At 37.9% G+C, this 21,844-nt stretch overlaps 1 pseudogene; it reads right to left on the bottom strand.

Moving 5' to 3' along the window:
- Positions 1-1,380: 1,380 nt before the first annotated feature.
- Positions 1,381-21,281, bottom strand: LOC131922002 (actin-like; annotated as a pseudogene).
- Positions 21,282-21,844: the final 563 nt, after the last annotated feature.

The following is a 21,844-nucleotide window of genomic DNA, read 5'->3' as shown; positions in this document are numbered from 1 at the left end:
GAACAAATGTAGGAATAGGCTCTTCACAGATGTAGTATGGTTCACTTCTATCAGCATGACCGAGTTCATAAAGTAAATTGCACAATAAGAAGTTTCAGGCCCATACACTGTCTCTAGCTATATCATGCTGTTTCTCAATCTCTTTTGTCTTCAATTACACATTTATTTTATTCTTATCCAGCTTCTTTAGGCAAAGAAAGATAATTTAGGTATAAGTACTTAAAGAGGGAGAACATGACGAAGAACTCACAATGGGTGAGTATAGCAGAAACACTTAGATATGTCTAACAAAACATTAATAAGGAAATTATTAGATCCATTGTATGGGAAGCGGAAAACTAAAACTTCCTTATCACTGGGCTTATGAAGAGACATTTTCAGTAATTTGAGACCTGGCACATGAAAATGGAATGGACTGAGAAAAGTTAATTTTATAACATTTAAACAACTATGTTATTGTGGCTCAAAGCTATAAAATCAGAATAGTTAAAGTGATAGATGGTAAATATATTTACTTTAAGAATTTTACTAGAAATATGTCGAAACATGTACAAAATGGGGCCCTATTCACTCTGGTTGAAATTGTCACTCACCATATGTGCTTCATATATTGTCCCACCCCCAATTGGGGGTGACTTATCACTGGGGCCTACAGTTCTCACTGAGTGGTAGAAAAACTAAAATTTGTCATTTCTTAAAGAATTGAGTACAAAAAAAATCTTAAATAATTAAAAGGGACAATACATTTACAGGTTTCAATGCAAATATTCCAAACTCAAGACAAGTACCAACCCATGGAGGATGGGAGTGGGGAGGGCAGGCGAGAAACACTAGAACACAAACAGAATTATAAGACTTCCCTTTCCCACCCTCTTAGGCTGGGAAGACAAGTGGTAGCAGGTTCTACAACTCTTGTCAGCCTCTAGATATCCCAGAAGAGTCAGCTATTGGTTCATGCCTTGCACAGATTACTGCTTGGTTGTTCATGCAGATCCAAGAGGTGGGAGATTTCTCTTGCATAGCATGCTCTCCCCAGCCAACAAGTGACCCAGACAAATGGACTAAGAAAAAAACCAAGATATACACAGGTATTAAACACATACAAAGGAAACAGTTATACATGGTAAAAAAAAAAAAAAAAAAAAAGTTCTGCTATCCATTGCTGATATAGGATACAAACTTAAAGGATAAATTTCTTTTTTAAAGGCTTATTTCCATTTCAAGAGTCTAGCATGAGGTATGTACATTTGCCAGGGCAAATTGATACTTCAGAATCAGCTCATGCAGCTGTTTGGTTTGCAAGCTTGTTCCTTCCAAAATGTTTGTGGTAGATAGTAGAGGGGCCTGATCATCATATCACTGTTTGTTGATCAAAATCTGCTAGAAGGTGGTCAGTGAGGCGTGGAAAGGCCCACCAATCCAGATTTAGTACTTTTGCTCAGAAGGAGGACCAACGGTCTTAACCTTTGTTGTGCTGGGTAATAGGGCAATTGATCTTCTGAATCCTGTCCGTAATGCCCGGATATCTGGTGGTACCACCAGACAACGCCGTGTTGGCATCCAGTTCCTTGCAGATGTCCACATCCCATTAATGATGGGTTAAAAGTGGTCTCATGCATGCCAACAGACTCCATGCCCAGAAAGGAGGGCTGGAAGAGTGCCCCTGGACACCAGAATCATTTGTTGTTGCTGGTGATCCCCTGTCCAACAGGCAGCTTATATCTCATGTTCAAGGAGAACAATGTAGCAGTAATCATTTCTTGCTCAAAGTTTAGGGCAACATAGCACAGCTTCTCCTTTATGTCACACACAGTTGCCCTCTCAGCTGTGATGGTGAAGCTGATGCCAGACTCAGTCAGGATCTTCATGAAGTAGTCTGTCAGGTCCTGGCTAGGTAAAAGTGGCCTGGGGAAGGTCATAGCCCTCCTTGTAGATGGGCACTGTACATATGACCCCATAACCAGAGTCCATAACAACACTGGGAGTATGCCCAGATTAATACAAGGACAGCACTGTGAGAATGGCCACAGCCACGTAAATAGCTGGGAGTGTTGAATGCTTCAAACCTTATCTGAGGCATCTCTTCTCTGTTATCATCAGAGTTTACAAAGGCCTTGGTCAGAAGCACCAGTGTTTTCCAGAGGCCACATGCAGTCCATGTAGAAAGTATGGTGCCAGATCTACTCCATATCATCCCAGCTGGTGACAATGCCATTTCAATAGGGTACTTCAGGTTCAGGATGTACCTCTGGCTCTGGGCCTCATCATCCATATAGGAGTGCTTCTCTCCTGTGCCTGCCATGATGCCCTGAAGTCAAGGGTAGGGGTCAATGATGGAAGAGAACACAGCACTAGGGACACTGATGCCACCAAAGCCATCTTTGCACATGCCTGAATCATTGAAAATAAAAGTGTGGCAGGTCTACCTTCATTGCAGAAGAACAAAATGCTGTACAAGGTAAACCAGTGGTGGAGAATGAGTTGGCATTCTCCACCCTTATTAAACCACACCACTGTATCATTATAAAATCCATGTCACGCTGGGTGGTGGTGGCACACGTCTTTAATCACAGCACTGGGGAGGCAGAAGCAGGCGGATCTCTGTGAGTTCGAGGCCAGCCTGGGCTACAGAGTGAGTTCCAGGAAAGGCATAAAACTACACAGAGAAACCCTGTCTCAAAAAACCAAAAATAAATAAATAAATAAATAAAATCAATGTCACAACAGAATTCAGTGTGTCTGCTCCACATTTTATTTCATCTTCTACCTTCCTTATCGCATTGTTTTTCTTGTACTTTTTCCACATCATAGCGTCTGCAACTTAATAGCAGATTTATTGTCAAGATTGAATTCAATTTTATTTTATTGCAAGAAAATTTCATAGGTTGAAAGAGATGTTTGTTGTTTTGTGAAAACAATGAATTTATTTCTGTAGGGTACTTATGGGGTCTGAAAAAGAATAAGCAAGGTAGAGATTTTTTTTTAATTTTCTGAACAAAATGAATCATGCTGCTGCTATCATAAGATGGGAGAAATTTTACATCTGGTAACATACGGGATAAAATACTAGAAAAAATGACATTTTTGTTCTTGAGATCAGGCCTTACTTTGGAACCCTGGCTGGCCTCAGACTTGTTTTATAGAACAGAGGGGGTGTGAACTCAGAAATCCACCTACCGCTAACTCTGGAGTGTTGTCATTAAAGATATGTATAACAGCACAACTGGCAGAAATATGCGTTTTAATAGGTTTCATCTGAGATGTGATATGAAGAGTATTGTGGACACAACTAAAAGACAGAAAAAAAATAAACCATGATAAGAGGGAATGAGAGAGAATCAGTTAGGAAATATACTAAAGAAAGTTATCAGGTGATACTGAAAAACTTTAAAGATGAGAGCCACAAGAGAGTAAATGTTTTTCAGAAGTACACAAGGATGACCGCAATATTTAAAGGCCAGGGAAAGAATAGGACTCAGCAAATTAGACAGAAGAAGAAAATGCAAGCAAAAACAGTGGCTCAGTTTCCCAGTAAAGGGAGTTTTTTCAAGGATGGGGGGAAATACGGCCTTGCCATTCTCTTTCCTAGGAAGAGCAAGCCAAAGACAGAATTAGCTGCTAGATTTCATATGTGAAGGATGCTGAATGGAAGTGCACTTTATTGAGGATGTTAAGAACAGTTGAGCACTCTCAAGGGACATTAGAAGGAGAGATGTCAAGTACAGAAGATATTTTCAAGATGCTTAAATTTCTAAGTCTAGAATAATGATGAATTATGGGAAGATGGAAGTCACTCACACAACTTGCTGATGTTCCGATTTGTGCCTGGCTCAGGTCGCCTACGTTACCTTTTTTTTTTTTTTTTAATTCTTATGCTTGATATTCTCTATGGCCTTTGGGTCTTTGCATTCAGTGACTGGCAAAGTGGACACCACAGAGCGTTACACAGGAATGGAACATTTTCAAAGAAGCACATAAACCCCAGTCACTTCCAGTCCATCCATTAGAGTTTAATTGTGAAGATGTCAGCCCAAAAAGATTCAAATGTTCAGTTATAATCACTTAAATAGGTGCAAAATACAAACCAATGGTGAACCATTAATGACATCTATTAAGGAATAGGTTAGGGAAGCATTGTGTGGTTGTGAAGGGATGTTAAGACCCCTCCTGATTTTGATCATCTTATACAGAAATATGTCCATAAAGATTGGCCTTCTAAACACATTTATTGTGAAGAAACACTGACCAAAAGCAACTATGGAAAGAGAATTTATTTTAGCTTTCACATCGAGATCCATAGAGTACAACAGGGTCAGGGGCCATGGCACATTGGAAGAGCAGAAATATCTGGATGATCAAAATTTCAAAATAATATAGGAACTAGAAAGAGAGAACAGGAGCCAGGTGATGCTAGAAATCTTTAAAGCCACCCTACTTCCCACTTGATGTGCTCCCTCCAGCAAGGACACACCTCCTAAATATTCTATAACCTCTCAAACAGAGCCACCAACTGTAGACTGAGTGCAGACCGAGTGTCTAAATACATGAGCCTCTGAGAAACATTTTTTTTATCAAAGACATTTTTTTCATTTGTTTTTCAATAAGTTTCTTCATCCATAATCAATTTTGTATGTATACACAACACGCATATATATGTATACATGTATAAAATATATGCATTTATCTTATTGTATAAATAATGTCATGACTTAACCTATCAAAGCTCTTTTAGTGTAAAATTTAGACAAATTTTGAGGAATCAGAAGGAAAGAGTCAATTTAACAGTGCTAGTAATGGATTATTATGGTTTGCATATGGTTTATCTCTGTCCATCTCTTGCTGACATTCAATTGCCAAAGTGTTTAAAGGTGTTAAGACTTCTGGAAGTGAAAGATTGTTAAGAAGGATTAATACTTCTCACAGATATGATTGATTACTTTGTGGTAAATTAGATTCACTCCCAGAGATTCCTTCCTTCTTCTATTTCTTCTTTCCTTCCTCCTTTATTTTTTCCTCTCTATTCTACCTTCCAGCTCACAGATAACGACATGGAAACTTATTATTAATTATGAAAGCTTGGCCTTTAGCTTAGGCTTGTTTCAACTAGCTTTTTCAACTTAAATTAACCTATTTATATTAATCTACTTTGTGCCACATGAAATTACCTCTCTCCCATCTTGCACTACCTGTTTTCTCTCTGTGACTGGCTGGCCATTCGACCCTTCTTCCTAGAGTTCTTTCTCTTCCTGAAAGTCCTGCCTATACCTCCTGTCTAGCTATTGACCACTCAGCTTTTTATTACATCACTCAGAAGACAACTTAGGCAGAGACACATCTTTACGGTATAAACAAATATTCTGCAGTGTCTTCTATTGCTTTTTTTCTCTATATTCTTTATATCCCTACTTGTCTTTGCTCCTAAACATAAATTATATTAGCATGAGATACTCACCAGGAACCAAGAATTTATAGCTACTTAATACTGGCCTTACATTTCCACAGAAGGGAGCTAAATAACTTTTTTCCTTTATGTAAAATATTATCCATTCTCAAATACCTTGTTACAGCAGAACAAAACACACTAATACATATGGTAAGGTAAATAATAAACATTTAATTCAAAATGCAAGGAGATAATCACATTCATTCTAAATGTATAGTTTTGCCATAGTTTCTAATTTTGGAATATAAATGTAATCATATAATCATAATGAAGTAGAATAAGTAGGGAGGAATTGTTAAATACTGATATATTGATATACTTATTCACTTACTTGGAGCACTTCTTTTACTGTGTAATTGCCAGACATGATTTCACTTGCTACCTGAAACAGAATGACATGGAGAAATTGCTGAAACACTAGACCATTGCCCTTGACAAACTGCTGCCTGTCCTGTATGTGTTGATAAAAACTTTCTTGCTTGCCTGCCCCACCTTGTGGTTTTAGAGTTTAAAATGAGAATACAAACTGCATGCTGGGTGAAAGTCTTTCCAAAACTAGCCTGGCTTGGGTCCATTGGTGACATCACCTGTCTTCCACTGTCATTGGTGTCAGAGTGATTATTCCAGTAAGATTACCACAGCAATCCCACATGTAATAATAATAGAAGTATTATAATTATCCAAATACCATAACCATACAGTACATGAATGGGAGGTGCATGAATGCTTTAAATGCAATAGGATCAGTGAAAAGAAATTCTTTTCATTTTTTATAATACAATAAAGTAAAACATAATAATAGAAGACAAAAATTAACACATTGGAATTGGACAAAACAAACAAAAGGAAAATGCCCAAGAAGACACAAGAAATAGACACTAATTATTTGTACAGTCAGGAATCCCATAATAACACTAAAATGGAAGCCATAATATACATGCTATATCATGGTTATATCCTTTGGTAGTATGTAGAGTACCTTCCTGTACCAAAGACACTAGAATGCAGGGATAAAAGCTCTATGTAAACAATAGTTCAACTTCTCCATGTTCAATCAGTTGTGTATGTGTTGTCATCAGCAATGATCCCTGCCATAAGTTTGTTGAAGCAACCTATAATGATTTTTTTTTTTTCGTTTTTTGAGACAAGGTTTCTTTGTGTGGGTTTGATGCCTCTCCTGGATCTCGCTCTGTAGACCAGGCTGGCCTTGAACTCACAGAGATCTGCCTGGCTCTGCCTCCCGAGTGCTGGGATTAAAGACATGCGCCACCGCCGCCTGTCACAAACTACATTTTTGTAACAGCCTGAGTGGTTTGGGGATTCTCATAGAAGCCCCTTTGGCCAATAACTCAATTAGATGTACCCCAAACCCTAATTCCAGAACTGGAATCTCCATTTGGGGATGGCCATTTAGGCTTCTTTGGACCCATCATTTAAGTGGGCATTTCAGATAGGTAACCTTCATAGACATACATATTTTATGAAGCTTTTACTGTATTATGCTTAATTACTACTACTCAAATGGCCCTTGATTTTAGCTGTCTCTTCCACTTTCCCTGCTTCATCACTCTCTTCCCTTTAGCTTCCCTCTTGATTATCCCGTTCCAGCCACGGCCCCCCATCCATCCATAACTATCTGTTCTATTTCCCTTTCCTAATGAGACTTACCTGTCTCCCCTAGTCCTTCACTCAGTACCTAACCTTTGTGGTTCTGTGGATTGTAGCTTGGTTATTATTGACTTTACAGCTAATATCGACATATATGCTAATTTCTACCATTGTCATTCTGGGATACTTCACTCGGGATGATTTTTTTCTAATCCCATCATTTTACCTACAAATTTCATGATTTTATTATTGTTGTTGTTGTTATTATTATTATTATTATTATTATTATTATTATTATTTTGGGTTTTTTGAGACAAGGTTTCTGTGTAGCTTTGTGCCTTACCTGGAACTCATTCTGTAGCCCAGGCTGGCCTCTAACTCACAGAGATCCATCCACCTGCCTCTGCTTCACAAGTGCTGGGATTAAAGGTGTGTGCCACCACCACCTGACTTCATGATTTTATTTTTTAACAGTTGAGTAATATCCCATTTTATAAAATTTTAAACATCCATTCCTCTATTGATGGATATCACAATTGTTTCCAGTGTCTGACTATTACGAATAAAGGAGCAATGAACAAGGTAGATCAAGTGTCTTTGTTTTACGATAACGTATCCTTTTGCTTTGTGCCCCAAAGTAGTACAGTTGGATCTTGAATATTGGAGGAGATCAATACTTTCTGAAGAACTGTAGTAATGATTAGAATAGAAGCTGTATAGTTTTGAACTCCCACCACCAATGGATGATTGCTCATCTTGCTCCACATTTTAGCTAGAATGAGCTGTCACTTGTGTTGTAGATCATATCCTTTCTTACAAGTTTAAGGTGAAATCTCACAGTAGTTTTGATTTGCCTGTCCCTGATGGCTAAAGATATTCAGCATCTCTTTAAGTGCTTCTCAGTCATTTAATTTCTTCTATTAAGCATTCTGTTTATATAAGTACCCCATTTTTAAATTTAGTTATTTCTTTTCTTTATATCAAGTTCTTTATATATTTTATATTTTGAATTTTTGCCTCTATCAGATAAGAAGTTGGCATTTTTTTAAAATTCTGTTGCCTGATACTTTATCCAAAGTGTAATTTCCTTAGCAGAAATTTCCTAGTTTCATGAGGTCACACTTAGTGTATGTACTAACAGTGTTCTGTTAGGAAAGTCTTTTCCTGTGAAAATGTGTCTAAGGCTGTTCCTCTTTCTCTTCTATAAGGTTTAATGTATCCAGTTTTATGTTGAGATTTTTGGTTATTTGATGTTGGTTGTGTAGAGGATTATGACTATGAAGCCATTGGATTTTTCTGCTGCATGTATTCATTCAGTTTATCTAGCACCACTTGTTGAGGAGGTTTTTTTTTCAGTTTCATTTCTGCCTTTTCTATCAAATCACATGTTCATAGCTGTGAGGATTTATATATGGCTTTTCAATTGGATTTCATTCATCACATATGTATCACCAATACAATGCTATTTTTATTATTACAACTCTGTGGTTGTATAAATAAATAAAAGAGAAACCTGGGATGTTGATATCTCAGTTATTTTATTATTTAGGATTGTATAAACTACTCTGGATTTTTTTGTTGTTGTTTCCATTTGAAGCTGAAACTAGTCCATTAAAGGTCTGGAAAGAATCGTTCTGAAATTTTGATGAGGAGAGTATTCATTCTGACTAATGCTTTTGGTAGTATGGCCATTTTTACTAATTAATCCTACAGATCCATCAGCATAGGAGCTCTTTCCAACTTCTGATATCTTCCTCAATTTCTTTTTTCAAATACTTGAACTTTTTATCCTGTAAGACTTTCAGTTCCTTGGTTTGTTTTCCAAATTTTATATTACTAGAGGCTAATGTGAAATGTGCTTTTCCCCTACTTTCTTTCTCAAGTCATTGTTATTTGTATATATGAAAGCTACTGATTTTATTTGTGAGTTGACTTTATATCTAGATACTTTGGTGAAAGTATCTATAAGCTGTAGTCATTTCTTGGAAGAAGTTTTAGGGTCATTTATATCCACTATATCATCTGCAAATGAAAGGACCATGACTTCTCTTTTCAAAATAGTATTACCTTGATCTCCTTCAGTTATCTTATTGCTCTAGCAAAGGTTTCAAGTACTATATAGCATAGATATAGAGAGAGTGGACAACTTTTTCCTGCTCCTGATTTTAGTGTAACTGATTTGAATTTCTCTCCATTTATGTTGATGTTGGCTATGGGCTTGCAGTAAACCGCCTTTACTATATTGTGGTATGTTCTTTGTGTCCATAACCTCTCCAGAACTTTTATCGTGAAGGGGTGTTGGAACTGGCATAGGCCTTGTCCACATCTAATGAGATGATGATGTGGTTTTTGTCTTTCAATTTGTTCATATATTAGATTGCATTTATTGATGTATGTATGTTACACCATCCATGTAACTGTGGTGTGAAGCCTATTTGATCATGGTGTATGTTTTTTAATGCATTCTTGGATTTGGTATGCAAACATTATATAAAGAATCTGTGCATATATACTCATAAGGGAAATTGTTCTGTAATTCTCTTTGTTGAGTCTTTGTGTGGTTTGAGTATTAGGGTAACTGTGACCTCATAAAATAAAGTGGGTAAAAATATCCATCTGTTTCTGTTTTGTAGAATGATTTGAGGATCATTGGCATTAGTTCCTCTCTGAAAAATTGGTAGAATTCTGTACTAAAGCCACCCGGTCCTGGGCTCTTTTTTTTCTTTCTTTCTTTTCTTTTTAAAAGTTTTATTAATGACTGCTCCTATTTCACTAGGTATTAGGTCTTATAGATCTCTTTAAATTGTTTATCTTGTGTTAACATAACTTGATTTTCTAGGTGCCTTTTGTTAAGTCTCCCTAATTATTTCTAATTTTATTAATTTGAATACTCATCTTCTCCTTTGAGTTCACTTCTATTAGGTTTCGTTGATTTTCTCAAAGAACAAACTCATTGTTCCATTGATTCTTTGTAGTTATTTTGTTTTTTATTTCATTGTTTCTATTTTGTTAATTTCAGCTGTGAGTAAGATGTTTTTATTTGTATTTTTTGCCCTCTACTCTTTTGGGGTGTGATTTCCTCTTTTGGTTCTAGAGCTTTCTGGTGTGCCATTAAATTACTAATATATCTCTTCACCATTTTTTACCCTACTCCTCTCTTTTTTTAAGTAGGCATTTTGTACTATGAATTTACCTCTTAGAACTACTTTCATTGTGTCCCATAAATTTTAGTATTTTGTATATCAACTTTATTTTTAATATTTTCCAGAGAAGCATTTTATTTAATCCTTAAGAATGTTTATGCTTCATTTTTCTCATTGTATTTAAAAAAGATTCTTTTCTCATACAATATGTCCTGATTATAATTTCCTCTCTGTCTACTCCTCCCAGGTTTTCCCACCTCCTCTCCCCTCCATATACACTCCATTTCTTTCTCCCATTAGAAAACAATAGGCTTCTGAGAGACAATTACCATACATGAAAAATAATATATAAGATAAAACAAAAACCACCATATTGATGCTAGACAAGGCAACCCAAGAGAAGGAGAAGAGCCTCAAGAGCAGGCACAAAGACAAGAGAACCACTTAATCACACTCAGGAGTCCCATGAAAATACTAAGCTGAAAGCTATATATACATGAAGAGGACCTGGTGCTCACCTGTGTAGTCTCTGTTCATACTCCTTCAGATTCTGTGAGTTCATATGATCATATGGTCAGTTGATTCACAATGCCTTGTTCTCCTGGTGTCCTCCATTATCTCTGACTGTTACAATCTTTATGCCTCCTCTTTCACAGTATTCCTTGAGCTCTGAGGGAAGGGATTCAATGAAAACCTTCAGTTTTGACTCTCTCAACATAATGTCTTGCTGTGGGTCTCTGCATCTGTTCCTATCCACTGCTAGGGAAAGCCTCTCTGACCACAACTAGATAAGGCACTGAATACTATGTATATCAGAACATCATTATGAATCATTTTATTGAATTCTATTTTATACCAGCAGTGTTTGTTTTTGTCCTAGGTCTCTTGTTGATCTCTGGTTCTTAATTACCCAGGTAATGTTGGGTGTGGATTCCTTCTCTTGTAGTGGGATTAGGTCAAATCAGATATTGTTTAACTTCTCCTCCAAGTTCTGGGTCACCATTTCCCTAACATATTTTGCAGGCAGCCAGATTGTAGATCAAAGATTTTGTGGTTGGGTTGGTGTCCACGTTTCTCTTTTAGTTGCTTGCAGAGTACATCCCAGAACCAAAGACACTAGAAGGAATTGGTGATGGCTCCACGTAGGCACTAGCCTCACTTCTCCATGCTCAGTGAGTGTTGGACTCTCAGTGAGAGTCTCCATCAACATGGGTGTTGGTCTTGGCAATGGGACCCCACTGTTAGTTTGTGGAGAGCAACTATTTGTTTCAGCAACAACCTGAGTGTAATAGTCTGGGCCAGCATCTCTGATCTCTGTCTGCTCTTTTGGAGTTATATAACATATATTTTCCCCTAGGCCCTTCTGGCTCTTAGAGTCTTCATTGTGAAGGCATGTGCTACTCTAATAGGTCTGCCTTTATTTATTACTAGGCCATTCTCACTTGCAGCATTTAATATACTTTCTTTGTTCTGTATGTTTATTGCCTTGATTATTATGTGCTGAGGGGAATGTTGTTTCTGATCTAGTCTACTTTGTATTCTGCACACATCTTCTACCTTGATAGGTATCTCCTACTTTAGGTTAGAAAATTTTTATTCTATGTTTCTGTTGAAAATGTTTTTTTGTGCCTTTGACTTGAATTTCTTCTCCTTCCTCTATTCCTATGTGTTTTTTTTAAATTGGTCATTTTATAGTGTCACAGATTTGCTGGATATTCTATGGAATATTTCCTAGTTGTTTTGTACCAAGACTTTTGAGTTAACATTTTGTTTGACCAGGGTATCCATTTTTTCCATCATGTCTTGAATACCTTAGATTTTTCTCTTCCATCTCTTGTATTCTCTTATTGAGACTTGTCTCTGAAGTTCCTGTTAGAGTTCCTAAAATTTTCATTTCCATAATTATATTACTCTCTGCTTTCTTAATTGATTTTATTTCCACTTTCAAATCTTGAACTCTTTTATTAATTTCTTTCCACTGTTTGTGTTTCATAGATTTCTTTAAGGAATTTATTAACTTCTTCTTTAAGGATGTCTATCATTTTAATAACAGCTAATTTTAGACCTTTTTCTTGTGCTTCAGCAATGTAGGGCCTGCTGGGGTAGGATTACTGGACTCTATTCGAGACATATTACCCAAGCTGCTACTGATTTTTTTTTGTACACTCATATCTAGTCACCTGGGTTTGGGAAGACTGTAATTCATGGTGATGATATGTGGTCTTGCCGTTCTTGGGTAGGTGTTTATTTTTTATTTTTTCATTGGTTACTGTATCCTATTCTGGTTATTTGGAGAGTGTGGGGGCTATGTGTTGCTTGATGAAAATCCTTCTGGGATCTTTATATGTGTGACCAATGGGAGCTCTAACTAAAATGTGGTCATAGGTATTGGGAACTGACACAGGAATGGGGATGGGCTAGGAGTCTGGATGGTGCTGATGTGGACAACAGGAGGGAGGGAATCAGTGTCTTCCACCAGTGTCTGCTTTGTCCCATGGTAAAGGTGACAGAGACACAGAGACGGAGGAGGGGCAGCAGCAGGTGGTATGCTACAGAGCAGTAGATGTGACTGCAAAAATGCACAGAGGGGTGAAGATATGTGGTTAGTCTGTGTGGCTTACACATTCCCAGTGAATCCCTGCTGGTGTTGGATTAGATAAAGCAGTGAGTGTGGGGTGTTGGAGCCCACTAGGTTTCCTAGTGGCTGTACCCAGCAGGACTGCAAAAGAGGTTGAGTGGACCATGGGCCTGGGTACCAGGTGACTGTAACTAGCAAGGGGAAGGTCTTTTGCTCTACCCATTGGCATTGTTATAAATAGACCTTTGGAATAAAGTTCTGGGCTGGTGGTAGATAAGGATCCAGGCTCACTTGAGTCTATCCTATATTTTCTCTCCCCTCTTAATTTCTCTTATTCCTCATTCCTCAAGAATCCCTGGGGTAAATAAGTGTGGGGATGCAAGATTGCAGGGGAAGATCTGTGTGACTGACAGTAAATGGGAGCTCTCAGGAAGGGAAGCTGCTGCAGGTGGTCTGCTACAAAGGTAGGTAGGAGGCTTGGTGATAGGATTTGGAGAAGAAGAGGAATATGTGAAAATCTCCAGTTAGTCTACCTGCTTCCCTGGATGAAGTGGCCTGTGTGCTCCCAGGGAGTGCCTTCTTGAGCTGGGCTAGGGATAAAACAATGAATAGGGAGAAGGATGTTAAGAGACTAGGATCTGTGTGTTGCATTGGATATGGGGGTGAGGCTGCAGGAGTTTGTTGTTACAGATAAGACTGAGGGATAGGTTTTGGAGGAGTTGAGGGACAGATGAATATCTGTAATTTGCCCTCCTGCTTCCTTAGCTGGAATGGCCTATGGGTTTTCAGGGAGTCAAATCCTTGAAATGTGGTACAAGCTTGAATATTTGATAATTATGTGTATATAAACATGCTTTATGAACAGAGATCCCTCATTTATAAATGGTGGATATATGTTATCAAATCTTTTTTTTTTATTTTCCAGGGGTCCTTTTAGCATCTAAAAATGAATCTCTCACTGCAGACAGCTAAGAGGTCTCCTCATGCTGTCCAATTGCTCTCTGGGATGAAATGAAAGTCTCTCTGTGGAAATCAGGTCTGCTCATGACTCAGCTAGAGTTGTCAGCACTGAGATTTCCTGTGAACCTTGCTGTAAGCCCTGTTCCCAAAACATGTTGTTGTTGTTGTTTCTGTCTCCTCTGTATCAAGATCAATTTTAAAGAGAGTACCATAACTTCTAAAACAATTTTATAGTATCAGTGTGCAATGGAATTTTCAGAAGATCATTGACTTTATGCTCAGAAACGTCCTTTGTTCTTATTTAGTTGCCCATATTTCAGTAGCATGTGCATAAACAGTTAAGAATATGTGACTCAAATTTACTACTGAAATTCATAGCCAAAGTAACTTGAAACATTTAATCAAAGAATAACAAAAATAAAAAATAAAATAAAAATAACCAGTTTTTCCATTTCCAGGTAATCAGAGCAAATTGTAGGTTGTTCTTAGAAATGACAATGATACCCTTTGAAATGAACAAAAATGACATTTTACTCTGCATGGCACCACTCTTTTATCTATAATTAACACCTTGAACACGTATTCCTTAGAGAAACACTGTGCTTGAAAGTCTAATGATTAAACACCAACCGACATTACAGAGATCATGTAGAGGCAGGCACACTGAAAGCAAAACCCAGAAGCTACAGGGAACTGTTTTCTCCCATAACCCTGACAAGGCTAGCAGGCTAACGGGGAAACGGGCGGTGGTGAAAGAAGCCCTGAGTCTTCATTCTCTTGTCAAGGATGAAACTGAAGGAGACTTGAAAAGAAGCTGAGGAAATGGAATAACATTGTGTCAGTGGAGACACAACCTAAAAGCTCTAGGGCAAGCAAGGCAAAGGGGAAAAAAACATGAAGGATTTGAAGAAAAAAATAAATTGTTCTGTGAAGAAAGGAGCAGTGAGAATCCTCCTTGCTGACATGCATACACCTTCAATGGTTTCCCTGTTTCTTATGTTCAGAAAGGGAAATTTTAATGAACAAATGCAAAATTTGTACCACTTGGACTATTGTAAGAGTTCAAAGTAGATGAGATGTGGGTCTAAATAACAGGATAAAGAGAGCTGTGTATCTTCAGCCACTGGTATTCCTACAGAGAGTTTTAAAATGCCTTGAGTGAGTGATGCAGTCCACTAGGAGGAAAAGGGTCCCAAGAGTGGGCAAAAGAGTCAGAGACACCCTCACTCCCAGATACCTCCCCTTGGAGCTCTGGGAGCCCAGCCAAAGAAGAGATGTTGAATTGTAGGAATCAGGGTAGCCTAGGACACCAGAAGAATATGGCCTACATAATCAACTAAACAGGGCTGATAGGGGCTCACAGAGTCAGAAAGGGCAATCATGGAGCCTGCAGGGGTCTCACTAAATCATGATAATGAGGGTTTGTGCCTCATCTTTTTGATTGATAACTCTGGGAGGCCTAGGAGTGGAGGTAGAGGAATCTGCAGTTGGGATGTATTGTATGGGAGAATAATATTTTTTTAAAAAAAAGTTTAAAAGGAAAAAAAAACCCTGACTGAGTATATATAGTGAACAATAGTGCCATACAGTGTTGAATATGGAGTCCCAGACAAATTCAACTCATAGTATTCTTCCGTCTATGTTTGCTATAGTTTCACACACCATTGCCTACTTTGTAAGATAGTTGAATATTTTTTCTTAAAAATAAGGGTTATATTGCTTTTCATTCTATCAATTTTCCTTCCTTACTGAGATGTAAATTTGCTCCATAAAATAATATTTCATTTGTGTTAGCTTGTTTATTCCCATATTATATATTAATTTAAAAATAATTGTCATATAACATGCAGTTGTATATTTTAATAGAGAGAAAAATCATTAAACCAAATTCAGTAGTTGGTTTCATAAAGAGTTGTTACTAAAATAAATCATACTATCTTTATGCTACATTGAATATATGAAATGTTCTTTATTGATTCATATATCAGGAACTTGGTTGACAAGTAATGAAGTTTATGAATATGGTTTGATCTTGAAGTCTCTGGTTTAGTAAATGGATTAAGCACTTGATCAATTCAGATTATAAGACAGTCATTTGGAGTTGGAGAAAAGTGGAATGTAGGCCTGAGTTGAAGGAAGTAATTCAGTGTGAGAACCTTGGCTAATAGCATGCACTCTGTTGATCAGCCACAAACTCCTGGGCATAGTGTTCTGCATTACCACAATCCAGTAACTGGAAACTCTGAAACAGTGGTCAAAAACTATCTTTCACAAAGCTGTGAATAGCATACTGCTTTTAGTATACAGTAAACATCAGAATATAATCAAGAAGTCATTTTTTAAAATAAACATGGTACACTCCTTAAATAACACGTATACATTTTATATTTGTCAATAAAGGTAAAGATTTATGATAAGAAACACGTTGAGACAATGAAAGAATAAAATATTCATTTTTTTTTCCTACCTAACTCAGGGCATTTCAAATAAAAGCTTAGGAAGAAAGTACATTTAAATTATGAAATGTTTCTTTCAGACAGTTTCCTGCTGCAGACATGGAAATAGTTTATACTGAAATAAATTGCAAATCAATCTGTTTGTTAATTTCCTAAGTGATTGAATTTTCTAGCTCAGCACAGAGTGAAATTGCAATGTACAAAACAACACTGGGTAATATTAGTTTTAAATCTAATATATGGCAAAATAGGAAGAGGGATAGCGAATGCTTTGCTATCTTATTAAAGTTCAATTAATCGTCCATTTGCAAGTCATTTGAATAAAATATCATACTACATGTTCACCAACAAAACATCACATTGGATAACATGAATTTATGTTAATATAAAATATTACCATATTTTCTCTAAAATGCGTTTGAAATAGAACAAATAAGAAATAGCTGAATGAATTTTTACCATGCAATTTAATTCAATGACATAATCTAGTCAGTAACAAATTCCAGGTATAAATGAAATACTAAAATGCTATTAACTCCGTATGTTAATTGTTAAAACCGTTTGATACCTGATCTCTTAGACTGCTGTTGCAATGTCTCTGAGGGGACTGTGAGACCTTCCCACCATTTCCTTGTTCTGAAGCCTTGCTCAGCTGTTAAGGCTCTTATCTTCTACATTGTTTTTCCTGATGCTCTGCTATCCAAGACCCAAAACTGCCTGACATCTTAATCATGAGCTAAAACCATCAGCACTAAAATGAACCTTCCTCATTGCTAGTCAATTGTTTCAGGTGGTTATAATACTGTTATTGATTTATTGTCCTGATTATATTTTCATCTTAGTACATACTTTCTCTTATTCCAAGCTTGGAAATGTATTATGATTCATTTTATGCCCTATGGATATCTCTAGGGATATCTAGAGAGTGTTTTGTGTGCATTTGAAATATTCTTACTTACTATGAATTTGAACTGATTACTGTATAAATTTGCTAATTGAAAATAAATTATAGTATTTTGCAACAGTAATGGTCTCATCATGCTTTTTTGGGCCAATTTTTTTTTGCCATACTAGTCTTTTGCTTGTGTATAATATAGTTTTCAATTTTGTGCTTTTATGAATTCATGTGTGTGTATGTGTGTGTGTGTGTGTGTGTGTGTGTGTGTTTCATGTGATACATTTTTAGATTCTTGTTTGTTTGTCTATTTGAATGTTTTCTAAAGAGAGAAAGAAAGTACATGGGATTGGGTAGCAGGAGGAGTTAGGGTAGAGGAAATTTTCATCAAAATATACTGGCTGAAATTTTTTCAATAAAAGTATACAAAATAATTTTGTATTCTAGTACTATTTATGTATTATAATTATTTTAATAAATAACTTGTGTTCACAAAAACCTTATTTTCATAGTTTTTTAAATAAAGAAACAAGCTTCAGAAATTTAAGATTCCTGCCCAGATTTCTAAATTTTAAAATCTGATTAGTTTTTATGTAGCTAAAACTCCTTATATTAATATTCGTAAGACTTTATTATTTTATTCTAGTCAAGAAAACTGCTAGTTTTCATTTCTCAGAAATTTTATATTTTCATGTTTTTTTGGGGGAAGATAACATATTTTTCCAATGATAAATCTTTGACATTTATATATTGTTTTGATTTTAATTATTAATAGACTTACCAGTACATCTTTAAGTTTCAGGTATTATACAATTAAATGTTATATAACAATAGTTAGAATTAATGTATGAATTTATTTTTTTCACCCAGAATACATAGTTCACTTTTTTACTGACTGAGAGGCCTGAGTTAAACATTAATATTTATTAATGTTTCAGGGCCAGTTTTCAATCTTTATTTCTTATTCATGTAATAAATCATAACTGACAATAAAAGAAATATTATAACTGAATTGAATTTTGATAAATTTGATAAAAAGCATAAATGTTATCTCATGAATCCTGAATTTTTTTTTTTTTTCGAGACAGGGTTTCTCTATGTAGCTTTGCGCCTTTTCCTGGAACTCACTTGGTAGCCCAGGCTGGCCTTGAACTCACAGAGATCCGCCTGGCTCTGCCTCCCGAGTGCTGGGATTAAAGGCGTGCGCCACCACCGCCCGGCGAATCCTGAATTCTTACAGAAAAATGCAAGATGCATTTAAAGATCAATTTTTTTAAGAGATCTTCAACATGGTCATATTAATTCAATACTTGGCCTCATTGAGGCTCACAGAGACTGAACCAAAAACAAGGGAGCATTCATGGGACTGACCTAGGCTCTTTCTACAAGTATTAGAGTTGTGAAGCTTGGTGTTCTTGTGGGACTCCGAACAGTGGGAACAGTGGTTGTCTGACTCTTTTCTGGCTTTTGGGACCCTTATCCTCATAAAAGATTACCTAGTCTAGTCTTCAACAAGATATGCCTATTTGGTTGGTATCCATGGGAAGCCTACCCTCCTGTGAATACAAGTAAAGGAGGAGTGGATGGTAGGAGGAAGAAGGGAGATGAGGGGAGAGATTGAGGAGAGAGCAAAGAGAGGAAACAGCAGTTGGGTCATAAAATAAATAAATACATATAGCTTTTGTTGTTTGTTATTTTTTTATTTTTATATCCCAATTAAAGTTTCCCTTCTGTCCCCTCTTCCCAGTTCCTACCCTGCCTCTCCTCTGCACCCCTGCACCATCACACTTCCTCTACTGTTTCTCTTCAGATACAGGCAGGCATCCCATGGATATCAGAGAGCCATGGGCTACCAAGCTGCAGGGAGACAAGGCTCCTCCTCTTCCATTAAGGGTAGTTGAAACAATCCAGTAGGATGAATGGGTCCCAAAAGTAGGCAACAGAGTCAGACATCCCCTGCTCTCACTGTTAGGAGTCTCACAAGAAGACCAAGTTACACAGTTGTAACATATACACAGAGGGCCTAGGTCAGTCCCCTTCAGGCTCCCTGGTTGTAGGTACAGGCTCTGTGAGTCCCTGTGAGCACTTGTTACTTGACTCTGTTGGTGGTCTTGTGATATCCTTGACATCACTGTGTCCTACAATTCTTACTAAATACAACACCCGCCCCCCCTACTTCAACTCGATTCCCAAAGCTCTGCCTATAATAGTTGTTGGGTGAAGCCTCTCTGATGACAGGTGGGATAGGCACCAATCTTTGAGTAGAGCAGAATATCATTAGGAATAATTTTATTGACTTTTTTTTTCATTCCTGTCTGGTTCTATCTTATGTCTCTAGGGTATCCAGTCTCTGTGTCCTGTTCTTCAGATGGGAACTCCCTCTCAGTGTATGGGTCTCCAGCTGTGCCAGTCCTTAGTTGGTTACTCCCCCAGTTTCTGTGCCATCTTTACCTGAACACATCTTGTAGGCAGGACAAATTGGAGGTTGAAGTTGTTTGTGGCTGGGTCGGTCTCCCAGTCCCTCCATGGAAGTCTTGCTTGGTTACAGGAGATGGCCATTTCAGGCTCTGTATCCCCTATGGCTAGGAATCTTAGCTAGGGTCACCCTCATAGATTCCTGCAAGTTTCTGGTGTTCTTAATTTCTAGCTGGAGAGGTGGGTCTGAACAGACAATGGCAGTGAGGAACCAGTTGATGCAAATGGCCTGCTTGCCACTGGAGGCCTTGGTGATGCCTCAGCCTAGAATGTTACCATGGCTGGATCCATAGCCCTGATGCAGATTTGGTGGTCTGTGTTGATGTCCTTGGCTCCTGTTACCATTGAGGGCCCTGAAGACAGCAGTGGCCTTGACCACCACCTGTGACCAAGTCAATGTCCAAGGGACATGCCTGTAAAGGGGCCCCGCTGATCTAAGAGGCCTCTGCTGTATGGATTACCGGGGTCAGGGTCAGAGGCTATGTCCAGCATGAGATATCTGAGGGAAAAAAAAAAAAAACTATGTGCACTATACTATTATGTCTGTTGACTTTATTTCTCTAAGACAAAAATCTATCTTTACAGCTGCAGCTCCATCAGGCATTCAGGGAAGGAATAAATCTAGATACACCAAGCTCTTTGTCCATCTACTATATTTCTCTGGGATGAAATTCTGTCTACATAGCTTCAGTTCTATTCTGACACTCAGTTATTTTTTTGTCCTGTCTTTTACTGCCATGTGTAGTCCTGTTAACCACTAAGCTCTTATGCTTCTATCCTCATCTTTGTCCTCTGTTTCTTTGCCCTCCATCTCTACTTGCTCTCTACTCCTGGCTCTGATCTGCCTTACCATCTACAAAACCTCTGTGTTCTTCCCTTCTCCTTGGTCATGCAGTTCTGTCTCTTCTACAGAAAATGCCTGTTCCTCTTTCCCTGACCATGTGGTTCTCTGGTCTCCTCAGTAATGTTGCTCCACTCTACCTTCCACCTTGATATGTAAAAACCTCTTTAGTTCTCAGTCAATTGCTCTCCAGATCCACTAGGCCTCAAGGCAAGGGGATGGTCTGAGCTTCTTTGGGCAAGAAACAAAGCTATGCAACTCCAGCCAGGTTCTCTCCTAGGCTCAGTGGGGGAGTTAGTTACCTAGATGTTCAGAAGGTCTGAGGAGCTGAACTGTTTGCCTAATGGTCTGGGAATATTTGGGCATGCAAGAATTTCATAGCAGAAGACAGCTGAAATATTAAAAGCTGGATAGTACCAAATATTTATAATAAATGGCTTGCCTTTTGACAGACCATTGACCAGTCAAAGTATAACTTTAATACACAGTTGAATCTCTAATATATATTCTTGTGGCCCACCAGAGTGCTGCCATCCTGGCGCATAGTTCATTTCAGGTCTGAACTACTGCCAACTATTGACCATGTCTGAGTCAATAGCCCTGATGCATCCCAGTTCTTTGTTGATGTCAGTGACTGTTGTTGCCACTGAGGGCTGTACAGAGGCCCATAGTCTGGACTGATTCCTGAAGCTGTGGTGATCTCCAGACTGAACTGTAGCTGAGTGCTATGTCTGGGTTCATGGCCTTACTGCAGCCAGGGTCTATGTCACCATTCGAAGGCCAAGCAGCTGCCCATGATCTGTGCTGCCACCTGGAGACAAGGGCCATACAGCTGCTGGGTCCGTGACAATCTGAGTGACCTTTACTGCCAGTGGGGGCCATGGTGACATCCTGGCCCCAAGCTGCTGCCAATGACCATGTCTGGATCTCTGGTCCAACCACAGGTGGGGTGTGTTTTGACATCCATGGGACTTGTAACCACCAAGGGCCATGCAGATGGCCAGAATAATAGTAATAAAGAAACAAGTGTTTAACATACCTAAGTAGATAGTACTCTTAAATAATATTGATTTAGTATAATTATTATTGCACTGTATTATGTATGGCATACAAAATCCAAATAATATAAAAATATCATAAATGAAGAATGAGATGATTACCAAAGAATCCATTCCAACTCATGAAAAGTATTAAAAATTCTAATTCTTCTCCTCCTAGACAGAAGTTGGAGGGTAACTACATTGTAACAACCCTTGGGGCAGAGACACTAGTAATACCCTGGGGGTTCTTAAGGGACTGAAATATCTTTCTTTTTTCAAGTTTGGGAAAGAAAAAAAAAAACTTAAGCAAGGAATCATTCCTTTGGCTTACCATTGGAGATGAACACAGTCCCCAAAGGTGAGAAAGGCATGGCAGCATCGTGGAAGGTATTGTGGAGGATCAAG

Source organism: Peromyscus eremicus, chromosome 11 (genome assembly GCF_949786415.1).
Source record: "Peromyscus eremicus chromosome 11, PerEre_H2_v1, whole genome shotgun sequence".
NCBI lineage: Eukaryota > Metazoa > Chordata > Mammalia > Rodentia > Cricetidae > Peromyscus > Peromyscus eremicus.
The sequence above is the reverse complement of the archived record's forward strand: the minus strand, read 5'-3'. Positions and strand labels throughout refer to the sequence as shown.